The following is a 13,023-nucleotide window of genomic DNA, read 5'->3' as shown; positions in this document are numbered from 1 at the left end:
CGTGTGACCTCGGCTAGAGAGCTTAATGAGTCAAGCCAATTAGCAAACGTTGGCTCGGCTCTAAAAACTCGTGAGCAGGCTCGAACTTGTATAATTAGATAAGACATTACTCATATTTTATTAAAATATTTTGTCATGATTATATATTTGTATCACATGTCAAAAAATATCTCGATGATTTTCCAATATTTCTATATAAATTTTTTTAGCCTTATTATTGAAAATATCGAGAGAGAAAAAACAAACATTCAACAGTTATATATAGGTTCGAGTTGAGCTCGAATTTGGCTCGAACTCGTGTTAAAGCTCTCAAGCTTGATAACGAGCACAATTTTACTTCTTTTAGCACACAAAAATTGTTGAGGTCTCTTTCCATATGTGTGTGAGGGGCATTGTCCCACATCGGTAGAATAATAGTGAAGAGTCTAGCTTATAAGTTAATGGGTTACTCCTATCACCCATTGGTTTTAGGAAGGAACCTCACTTGCTTATGGGCCGGTCTCATGCATCGAATTCTATAAACCCGTTGCGGAGGACTCAACAAGTGGTATCAGAGCCGATGGTTCAGCTTGGGACCGCAAGGTTTGATATGGTGACGGTGCTCGAGATGGCGCGTAGTAGCGTCGTGGTTGCGGAGTAGCACCACCGTTGGACTCTCTCCTTTGGTTGACCAGAGATGCGGAGTATAGCGCCAAGTGAGGGAGAGTTTCAGCGCGCACACATGTGAAAGGGGGAGATTGTTGAGGTCTCTTCCCATATGTGTATGTGAGGGGCATTGTCCCACATCGGTAGAATAATAGTGAAGGGGCTAGTTTATAAGTTAATGGGCTACTCCCCTTATCACCAATTGGTTTTAGAATGAAATCTCACTTGTTTATGGGCCGGTCTCATGATGCGGAAGACTCAACAAAAATTAAATTTTGCAATTAAGAGCCATGAGAATTTTATATATTCCGACTCTTAAACCATACATAGGAATTTTTAAAATTAGCGTTTAAAATGCACAAATTCTCATTGAAGACATGACATATCCGTCACAAGCTGAAGACGGATACCATTTTACCTCACAATGTACCCACTTTTCTCTCTCTGCAACACTATTCATGTGGTCCCCTTTCTCCACTAACCCATTTTGTTACCATTTTATCTCACAAAATATCCGTCACAAATGGTAACCCGTCACAAGGGAGACCAATTGTTTAAAATGTTCGAACTAAAAAGTGAAAAACAATTAAGATGATAGTCATAGGTAGAGATCAGAAATGCATGATTGCATCCGACATGCTAGACTTTTAGGGCACTTACCCGAATAAACTTGAACAAATATTCGGTTTTTATAGTTTTATTGACAAACATTTATAACACTTAACATTCTATATTGGGAAAAAATACAAAGCACAACAACTTTTGAGAGTGTCCACGTGTTTATAGTGCAAAAGTGGAACCAATTATATGCACTAAGAATCTATGAGTCTATGATGCGTCCAAAGGTTAGTTTATTAAAATGGTGATACATTGGATGCACGAGTCCGAAAGCCAAATGTGAATCATTATAATAGTTCGTCGACACCCAATAATATGCGCATCAAAAACATTTGAAATGCATAAGCAAATGACACCAATTAATGGTTATGATTGGGAGTTGAAGCTAGAAGGAGAAACCGAGACTTGGACAATGGTTTGGTAAGAGTATCGGCAATTTGATCGTCATCATTGATATGTTGCACTCGTATGGTACCCAACTGGACTTGTTCCCGAACAAAATGAAAAGCAATTGTCAGGTGCTTCATTCGTGAATGAAAGATGGGATTTGCAGAATAGCTTGTGGCTCCAAGGTTGTCACAAAAAATAGTAGGGGCAGACGATAATGAAATACCAAGTTCAGACATAAAAGATTTTAACCATAAAACTTCAGACGTAGTGGCCGCAATAGCTCGAAATTCGGCTTCAGTAGAGGATTGTGAAATAGCTCGTTGCTTTTTAGAGGACCAAGAGATTGGATTCTGGCCAATAAACACTCCATACCCGGTAATGGAAACATAATCGGACCGATCACCACCCCAATCTGCGTCACATAATGCATGAAAATTAAAGGGAGTATTTTTAAACAAATGAATGTCGTGATTAGCAATGCCCTTTAAATACCGTAGTAGCCGTTTGAGAGACGTCCAATGATGCACAGTGGGATGAGTAAGAAATTGAGCAAGCTTATTGACGGAAAACGCAATATCAGGCCGAGTTAGTGACAAGTATTGAAGACTTCCAACGATAGCACGATAATCAGATTCATTTTCAATCGGGAGATCATCTTGTCGAGTGAGGGGCGGATGAGTCAGCATGGGCGTTGTAGACGGATTACTATCCAGCATGTTGTATCGAGTGAGAATGTCAGTAATATATTTAGATTGATTTAAATGCAAGCCTTTCGATGTCGGAGTGACCTCCATCCCGAGGAAATAAGACAGATAACCCATGTCCTTGAGCGAAAACCGTGATGAAATTGCAGCAATAAAATTGTCAACTTCAGTAGCATTAGTCCCAGTAACAATTATATCATCGACGTAGACTAAAGCATACAAACAGATATTAGCATTAGTGAAAATAAACATTGACGGATCAGAAATAGAGTGTTGAAAACCATAAGAAATAAAATATCGTTTGAGTTCATTGTACCAAGCCCGAGGGGCTTACTTGAGCCCGTAAATTGCTTTCTTTAATTTGCAAATATGAGACGGAAATTTGTAGTCAATGAATCTAGGAGGTTGAACCATATAAACGTCTTCATGCAAAGTACCCTGCAAGAACGCATTATTGATGTCGACCTGTCTCAATGACCAACCATGGGTAACGTCTAGGGATAGGATGAGTCTAATGGTGGTTGGTGTAATAACTGGGCTAAATGTATCGGTGTAATCGAGTCCGGGTCGTTGGTGGAATCCTTTGGCTACAAGACGGGCCTTATGTTGTTTTAGACTACCATCCGGGTTATATTTGATACGGAAAACCCACTTGCAACCGATGACGTTGGGAGCCAAGTCAGGAGAAACAAGAGTCCATGTTTCATTACGGGTTAAGGCGTTATATTCTACTTGCATCGCAGCACGCCAGGACGAATCAACAAGCGTCTGTTTTATTGTGGAGGGAGTGACATGTGGTGAGGGTAAGGTGGAGACAAGAGCAGTGGTACGTTTGGATGAGGCAGGAGGTTTGACGTATTTCGGATTTGGTTTAATAATGTTGTTGGACAGTCGAGTCGTTGGTCGAGATGAAGGTGGGGGTGGTGGCAGTGGTGGAGGTGGTGGGGCATAGGCGGTAGGGGAGGCAGAGGAGGATGGGACAGAGGAAGAGGGGGCATCTGGTTTGGTTGATGCGGCAATAGCAGGGGATTTAATGGTGGGTTGCGGGTTACTTGAGGAGGGGGTGGTGTCGTCGGAAGTGGCGTGGGCAAAAACGGGTGTGGCAGTGGAGGGTACGGTTGAAGGGAGAGAAATAATTGGGACAGAGAATTGACACCAGTCTCTGGAAGTGATAGAAGATGTAGGAGATGGTATTTTCAGCAGGGAATTATAAGGAAAGTTATTATCAAAGAAACGAACATGACGCGAGGTGTATATGCGGGACGTAATAGGATCAAGGCATAAATAGGCACTTTTTGTCGGAGAGTAGCCTATAAACACACATTGAATGGAGTGGGCTTGAAGTTTGTGAGTCGTGTATGAACGGAGCCAAGGAAATCAAAGACAACCAAAGTTGTGGAGTTTAGAAAAATTCGGATTTTGACAAAATAATTTAAAATAAGGAGACTCATTTTGTAGAGTGGGAGTAGGAAGACGATTAATTAAATACGCGGCCGTAGAGAAGGCATACGGCCAAAGTGAGGATGGGAGTTGAGCATGAGTGAGAAGGGATAAGCCGGTTTCAACAATATGTCTATGGCGACGTTCGACAAATCCATTATGCTCAGGCGTGTGCGGCGGAGATGTTAAATGTATAATTCCATTAATATTTTAGTGAGAAGTTAATTTAACAAATTCACCGCCATTATCGGAATAAAATTGTTTAATTGGCTTTTCAAAAAATTTCTCAACGATGGCTCTAAATTTTAGAAAGACGGTTTCGGTTTCAGATTTTCGTTTAAGTGGATAAATCCAAATATAGTGTGTAAAGTGATCAACAAATACAACATAATACTTGTATGATTCGGTTGAGGTAATGGGTGACGTTCATAAATCGGAAAATATTAAATCTAGGGGAGCTGTGGAAGTAAGAGTAGATTGACCAAAAATAACTTGTGACTTTTATTAATTTGACACGCAATACATGGATCGGAAAGGGAAATACGGAAATTGAACCTAGAATTTAAAACTTGAATAACTTTGTTGGAAGGATGGCCAAGACGATGATGCCACGAGTCTTGACCAGGAGCTACGGCTCTGTGTGCGTGAGGCGGAGATGGCGTCCAGGTGTATGACCCATCAATAAGGGATCCTTGAAGTAGAACTGATCCCATCGTTTTTGCCTTAAAACAAAAATAGCTTGATGAGAAAATAGCATAAGCATTATTATCATTACAGAATTGAGTGACGGATAGTAATTTTCGTGATATAGACGGAACAATTAAGACGTTATTAAAATTAAGAGAAGAAGTAAGTGAGGGAATGCGAAAAGAACCAGTGTGCGTGACCGAGAGAGCTGAACCGTCTCCAATTACAAGATCATCACCATCATAAGGTTGGTGAAGGGAAAGGGTATTGAGGTCATCGGAAATATGGTGCGAGGCACCACTGTCAATAGTCCAAGTATTCGAGGGTTGGGTCGATGGATGAGAGGTAGTATGGGCTTGAGGGGTAGGGCCACGGCGCTGTCGGGTTGGGAAAACAACATTGGGGTACTTAGCCTGAAAGTCACAGCAGTCGGATGCAACATGGCCAACTTCATCGCAAAAGTGGCAGTGACCTTTATAGGGTTTGGAGTAACCAGGTTGGGAATTCGGTTTTGGGGTGTAGTTGCGGTTTTGTTGATTGTTGCATGGAGTATAGGTGGTGCGGTTTTGGTAGTTGGTGTGGGTATGATGGTGCCTAGTATGAGCGGCGTTGGCAGAGGGAGTAAAGTTGTTGGATGGGTTGGCAGCTGGTGCGTGTTTGAGGCGGAGTTCTTGTTGGATCAGTTTCTCATGAAGCGATTCAAAGGATATTGACGTATCACGTGCGCGCACTGCCTCAATTACGGAGCCATACTTGTCGTAATTAAGACCATGAAGGATGCGAGCAGTGATATCATCAACATCCATTGGATGTTCGAGTTGAGCCAAGTCATCGGTGCAAGCTTTTATGGCAGTCATGTATTCGGTGATGGTCATATTATCGGTGTGGGTAATATTTTCAAGGCGGTCCTTAATTTGGAGACGGTGTCCTCTAGAGGAATTGGCGAAGGTACGACACAAGGTAGTCCAAGTGTAAACACCTCATTTCTGCACCTCCCGCAAACCACCCAGTGATGATTGGGCCGCATGTTTGGTATACGGAACGATTTGTGACAGTTCGTAAGTTTATCGTCATGTGATTGCTCAAATATTAATATATACCTCATAAATGTCATCTACGCGCCGATACGGTCGTTTTGGCAGTAATTAGAGTACATTTGAAGTCTGGGTCAAAAACCGTCTTCATTTCCTAAAACCGTCAAATCCCGAGTCAAAGCAATGTGCTTGTCTACCTAAGGTTAGTATGTCATAAAATGTTAGATTATATCTAATTTTGAGTCTCATGTCACTTCATTAGGCTAAACTAAAAGTTTACATTACAAAATGTGCATTTCATTTAGTTAAAATGACAACCCGAACTTTAGGCCCATTTTACGAGGTGATAACTACTTTTTTAGGTCAGGCCTATTTCACAGAAAGTTCTAGATCTTTCTTTTAGCTTTCCAACGCCACCGAAACCACCTTAATCCGAGTCTTGTAGATAAAGTTATGCCTAAAATACGACAGGCTGTCAAACGCGTTTTCTACGCGCAGAGGAACCTACCCGGGAAAGGACGCAGCAGGTGCTGCGCCTCTTCCAAGGGACGCAGCACCTACTGCGCCTTTTCCCATGGCTTTCTTTTTGTCCAAGTTTTCGTGTTTTAACCTAAGTCGGTTGTTTCCGGATCTTTCCTTCCGTATCCTAGTCTTACCATAATTCCGTCGCGTGATTAGTATAAATAGGAGCCTTCGCTCCTCATATTTCTCACGCGAGTGTCCGCCCTTCTCTTCTCCCTTTGCATTCTAGACTTTGTTCTTACTTTTTGGCGTCTACGTGCTTGAACTTTCGACCACGTAAGCTCGGATCTTTCTGAGTACCAGCCTTTCCGTTGCATGACCGACCAATTTGACCAACTACACAATAATCAACTTAATCAATCAACTTAATCGTTTTCCTCTTACGAGGGCACTTTCTTTGCATTCGCGTCGAGCATCACTAATCGATATCTTAGTCCTTCTCGTTTCGTCAACATGTAAGTCTGAGGGTGTATAATCTCTCTTTTATTATTGTTATTTACTTTTTGTATCATCAATTGTAAGGTTTATGTCGAAAATATCATTAAAACTGATTTCTAAAACCATGCTTTAAAACCTCTTTTTTACGGATTTCCAGAAGATACACCGTCGAGAAAGGACGCAAAGAATCGCCGCGCTCTCTTGAAGGAGAGCGATTCTCGCTGCGCCTCTTCGTGAGGCCGCCGATTCTCGCTTTCTTTCTTCTTCCTTAAATCTCTCGTAATTCGTCTTTGTATTTGCTTGTTTGTTTTCGTTTGTTCTTTAATTCCTTCGTCATAATAACATATTAATTCACATGTATATTATTTATCATTCATTAACACGTTTTATTCATCATTTAAATTCGACTTAAATCCCAAGTAATCTCATATTTGCGGGTTTTCGTCATTAAATTCAATCCGGGTTGTAGAAATTCAATTTGTTCATATTGGGTTTCTGTAATTCACTTCTTTGATATATTTTCATCTGTCTTTTGTATTGTTCATCATTAATTTGTCATTAATTCATCATGTTTAGCTTATTTCATTCACCCATGTCACTAATTAATCATTCGTTCATGTAAATAATTCGCTTGCATCCGTCTCATCCATGTTTTACTGTTTTCATGACCCATTCATATGTTAAATAACATGCTAATCACTTTCATCCGAGTAAATAATTCAATCAATCATTAAATTCACCAACGAGTATTAACAACACGCAATTCCGGCTTCACAGCCAGAATTCAGGTCAGGAACAGACGCAGCAACTGCTGCGCCTATTCCAAAGGACGCAGCTCTGCTGCGCCTGTTCCGGTTTGAATTCTGTCCCTGAACTCCGTTGTTGCTTTGACGTAATTAATTAGCATACGTTTAATTAACTATTATCCGTATTATCGCCTTAATTCCTGTTCGTTAATTTATTCCTTTATTCGTTTTCTCAAATTATCCGTTTTAAAGGTATTTTCGACATAAATCGCCTACCCCATTGTAATTATTGTAATTTTTATTATTGTAATTTATATTTATTGTATTTATTGTATTTCATATTCATTTGTATGTCTTCACATGTAATTGAATCTTAAATCCTACTTCGACATCAATTGTATGTTAAATTAACTGTTCACCGACTTAGCCTAATTCTCACATGCTAGGATTAAAACTTGGATGTTGCATTGCATGCATATAACCGACGATATATCGAGTACGAATAACTTCCCTAATAATTAGTAGAGGCCGCTATCGAGGCAGGCGGGATTAGGTGTTCGATCAAAAGAGCTTCCTAATATGTACCCTCACCCTTTACTCCAGATCTCCGTGAGCACCCGTGTTCATTGGCATCCACGAGAGTCATTCTAGACATAGAATGCTAAGGGTAACGATTGCTTAGTGTTCATGTCTTTACTTTATGTCTTGACATGACATGAGGTATTCGAACGGTTCCAATTTCCCATAAAAATTGGTGGCGACTCCAACAAAAATGCAAACGCTTGTTTCTCTTTTCCATCCCAAGCGCCCCCGTGGGCGGCCCGCTGTCCACAGTTTGGCGACTCCGCTGGGGAAAATACACTTACGTGTAGCAAGGGTGAAACTTGAACAAGGTTAGGGAATAGTTTGTACAAGACAATTGTCGGTTTTCATAACTCGGTCTTCCTAGACCGTTTCATTCGGCCTTCCTAGGCCCAACCCAACCAATTCGACCAATCGTCCCGTCTAAACGGTCCTAATTCTTATTTGGGCCTAAGGATGGATAGCGATTGACGTCATCCATACCATGATGCTTACTCTTGTTTGTATCAAGGGCCTTCACTACTTGGGGAAATGGACTAGGAATCGGCCTTACTCTTGTTTGGTACGAGCTTCTCCACAGACTTCGGGTTTGATGGTTCGGTATAGCAACCCACCCTTTAAACCAAAACCCTTTTAAATGCACTCAGCATCCCGTTATAATGCTTGTATGAATGTTTGTATCATATATGTGATCACCATTTTGTAAAGAAAACCATTTTGTAAAATAAAATCCTTTTCAAAATGTAAACATTTTCAAAATAGCGCAGAATAAGCCTAAACTCTGTCCATAATGTCAAGTCAAACTTCGGGCCTAAAACCCATTTCAAAACTAAATACAAAACCTGTGCAAAGAAAAAAAGTCCAAAAGAAAAAACAAAAAAAGTCCAAAAAAGAAAGAATGTTTTAATCAAAAGATTTTTCAAATCATGTAAATGTAAATATGTAAATTCAATTGGGCTAAGTTAGAGTCAAAATCCAAACCGACTATGTCCTAGTCGGAACTCTGTCGAGTTATAAACCCATCTTCCTTTACATTTTGGGTCTTTTCAAAATTCGAGTCAAGTCCTAAGGCGTCACGCCGTCATTTTGGACCCCCTACCCCAATTCAGTTAGGATCTAAACACTCGAGTCACACGTTCCGAAGCTTAACACACGAGTCTCAATGGGCCTCATATTTGAGTCTAAACTACAGCAGCCTTCTTAACACCTATAAGCAAACCTCAAGTCCATAATCAACACGTGTCTTCAATCCCGTCAATAAGGTCAACTGTATAAATGTCACTCCGTCAAAGTTAACACTCGAGTCTAAAATTAAGGTCAAACACCGTGAATTCAAACACGAGAAGTCGCTCACGGCATTTCACGAATTCACAAGTCAAGTCTAGATGTGTCATCTTGTCCCTTCCTTTGTTTGTTTCATTAGTATGCGTGATCCCATGTCGAACCGAGTGTAATGCGCGTCATTTCTGTCGAGTAGGGATCCGGCAAGTTCTATCAGTCAGCAAGGTCACGAAGCAGCTCAAGCCACAATCACCGTGTCTCTCCAAGACGTTTATGCCATGGTCCTACGAGTTCAAGCTACAGTGGAAAATCTGAGCATTCGCGTCCTCACCCTCGAGAATGGAATGATGGAAAAGAACACGCCACCTAGAGAAACCTCTAGTCTAGGTCGTCCAAAGCTTACCTCTTGCAATAACCATCGTCCTAGAAAGCCAAAAATAGCTGAAAGAAAACCTGGGAGGCATCAAAGGGTGCTTACCGATTTAGGCATGTCTTATGCCGATGTTTTGAAGAGACTTTCTGCCCAAGGTAAGCTACATCCAATAGGACCGACTCCGGATCCACCATTAGAGAAACAGGTGAACCTCTGGAAGGGCAACAAATACTGCTTATATCACCAAGGTAGAGGTCATGATATTGAAGAGTGTTTTCTCTTGAAACACACCATCCAAGATATGATCGAAGGGGGGATGCTTCCAGAGCCACCTTCTGTCAAGAAATCCAGGAAAATCGACCCTCTTGGGTCTAATATCATTAAACATGACGAAGAATCATCTCTAGACTGTTCTCATCTCCTCGATCCTTACGACAACGGAGATGTCAACATGCTTGAAGACGACGATATCCAAAATGGAATGCTCATGCTTTCCATTGCCTTCAACAATAGATTTGCCAAAATGGAGGGGACTATTGATAGCCTAAACTCTCGACTTTCCAACATGGAGAACCAGTTTGTTGAAATGGGTAAGAAGCTTGATGCCCAATCTCTCAAAATGAAAAGTGTCCAGACAAACCCTCAACCTGATAGTCCTAAAGCAACAAACGAGACACTTATCTCTAATTCTTCCAATCCAAGCATCAAAATCAACAAAGTCAACCTCATGGAGCCTTTGTCAAAGAACTCTCCCAGGTCATTCACAAGTCTAGGCATACCGTACGCCCTAGCCTTAAACAAATTATCCTCTCTAGGTCTTCTTCAACCAATAGGGCCCACCCCAGATCCGGAAAGGAAGTCTAAGTTTTGGGATGGCAATTCGTATTGTCAATACCATAGAGGAAGGGGGCATGACACCGAGAATTGCTACAAACTAAAGAATATCATCCAAGATAATATCGAGAATGGCAAGTACCATGTATCGACCTTTGCTCAAGATGACATTAAGTGTGATAGGGCTAAACTCATGGAAGTTCCACCCAGAAGACCAGGACGGGCTCCTAGAGCATTCGCTAACCTTGGCATCACCTATGCAGCAACACTACAAATGTTAGTATCACAGGGCAAAATACACCTAATCGGTCCAACTCCAGACCCTGAAAACATACTACCTAGATGGAACAGTAATGCATATTGCCAATATCATCGTGGTAGGGGACATGATACAGAAGCATGCTTTTGTTTGAAGCATATAATCCAAGATATGATCGAAAGTGGGAAGTTGTCCCTCTCAACCTTTAGCCCACAAAGCAACCTCGGCGATCCTCATGGATATACCATTTATCAAGAAACTCTTCTTGACTGTTATCCTTCTAATATTCCCAATGATGAGGACATGGTGCTCAAATGGGTGAATGCTCAAAGTCAGGTGTCAAAGCCAGTTTCTGGAAGAGAAAATGTTCAAGCATGGGCCGATGATTACGAGTCTAGATCTGGAATCGAGTCAAAGTCCGAGTCCGAGTCTTAGGCTTTCTATACCATAATTATGTTCTAGTGCCTTTCTTCGTGTCCATTTCTAGTGACAATATGGGGGCTGTCCCATGAGTCACGTGTCTTCTCGAGTCTATGTTAAATACATTCATTATTCATTTCAATAAAAGTACAATTTTCAATCCACATATTCTATCCTATATTATCTTCCTTTATCCTTTTCCTGTGACAACAAGAATTGATTTGAGACATTTTAAAACGAACAACAACACATGCCAAGTCAATGTGAGTGCTCTTAGATGATGTTCCGTTCCAAGTTGCAGAGGACCTGAAACTCCGTGTTCTTTCTTTACCTATTCCATGTCTGGCGATAGAAACCTCAATATACCCCAGTTTAGGACGAGCCTATCTCAAAAGATTCTAGGACGAATCCAGACCATCTCCTTGTTAGTGATCCATGACGGAAGGCAAGCCCATTCCCCACAATAAACAACCCGTGTTACTAAAAACCAACCCGTTTCACACCAAAGGTGCTAGTCTGACCCAAGTCAAATCCAAGACAATACGAGCCATGATCAAAGATAAAGGCTCAATCAAGAGAAACTGAGGTCAATATCCAAGGCCACAATTATGCCCATAATCCAAGACAAATAAATCAAAATAAGAACAAGGCTCAATCAAGCAAGTCAATTCAATATCCCAAGGTCAAAGTTGTCTTCAAAAACCTGAATCAAGAATCTGAGCAAAATCCTAGATATATTCTAGACCAAGAATCTGAATCTGAATCAAGAACAAGCCTAAAATTAAATACAGAATACTGCTGAAGTCTAAAAAGAATGAAGACATCGATAAAGATGGTCAGCTAGCACCCTCATTTAGCCTTTCACACATCACACACCCTAAGTCCTTCTCGAGACCGTTATGGGGAGATAGTTAGGAATTTTGAGAATCCTCTCAAGCTTGTCAAGTATACCCATCCTTTAAGGCCAAGACATGGAAACTTGAACCCACGTCATTTCGACCTACCTTTATGTGCTCAGGCTACATCAAGCCAAGAGACTCCATTTCCAAGCCATATTACAAAGCCATAACCCCATCAAGCCTTAACTCCACAAAATCAAGCTCCAGAGATTTGTTCATCAAAGCCTCTTATTACCGAGCTCCACATTCCAAATATCTAATCCAGTTTCACCTTGACCCATACACGGAGTCTTCAAATACTTTACTACCTAGAATGGGACATACCCATATCATCCTTAGGGTCCACTTTTAGGTGTGCTCACGTGACAAGGAAATTTTTACAAACTTAGTTATACCTCTTTGGTCTATGATCAGAGGGAGTTAGCTCAAATCGATTCTTCGAGTCACCAAAGGAATATTACCCTTGTGACCCCTGCACTTTAAGGCCCTAACAACTTAGCTTAGGCACACACCTGAACTACGAGCATGGTTTGATTTCACCTCTTCAGGTGGATACGTAGGCAGTCTTTTCTTACACAAGAAGGATACAACCATAACACCCAAGCAAAATTAACCAAACCTCAGAACTACGATCTGGTTTGATTTCACTTCACGTGAATACGTAGGCAGTCCTCAAGGACACAACCATTCCCACTTCTAACTTTCAATCTCAATTATCAACCACCTCAACCATCAACTTTCAACCTCTATTTCAACCTTTAAACCTCAATTAACATCCCTTCAAGATAATCCTTCACATATTGTTCCTTTCAGTAACCTTCAGATAACCCCTTTTCAGTTAAGTCCCCTTTCAGTCCTTTAGAGAGAATCCTTCCTTCAGCCTTTCCTTTAGTGAGAGATAGCCTTTAGAGTTAGCCTTCAGAAGTATTAAGAAGTTTCTTCAGTATCCCTGTGACCCCTAATGCCTTCAGACACCAAGTTATCTTCAGATCAAAGAGTTTTGCCGAAGCGTCTTCAGTCCCGTTTCACCCAGGGGTATCTCAGGTATGGTTTCTTCTTATGGCTGGCGAGCTTTCTTACGTAGTCTAATGGACTTTAAACGACCCTCCCCGGAAGTCGACAGACTCTAAAATGTTCCCGACGACAGGTCC

The sequence above is a fragment of the Silene latifolia genome, chromosome 10 (assembly GCF_048544455.1).
Source record: "Silene latifolia isolate original U9 population chromosome 10, ASM4854445v1, whole genome shotgun sequence".
In the NCBI taxonomy this organism is placed as follows: Eukaryota; Viridiplantae; Streptophyta; class Magnoliopsida; order Caryophyllales; family Caryophyllaceae; genus Silene; species Silene latifolia.
Note: the sequence above shows the minus strand (reverse complement) of the source record.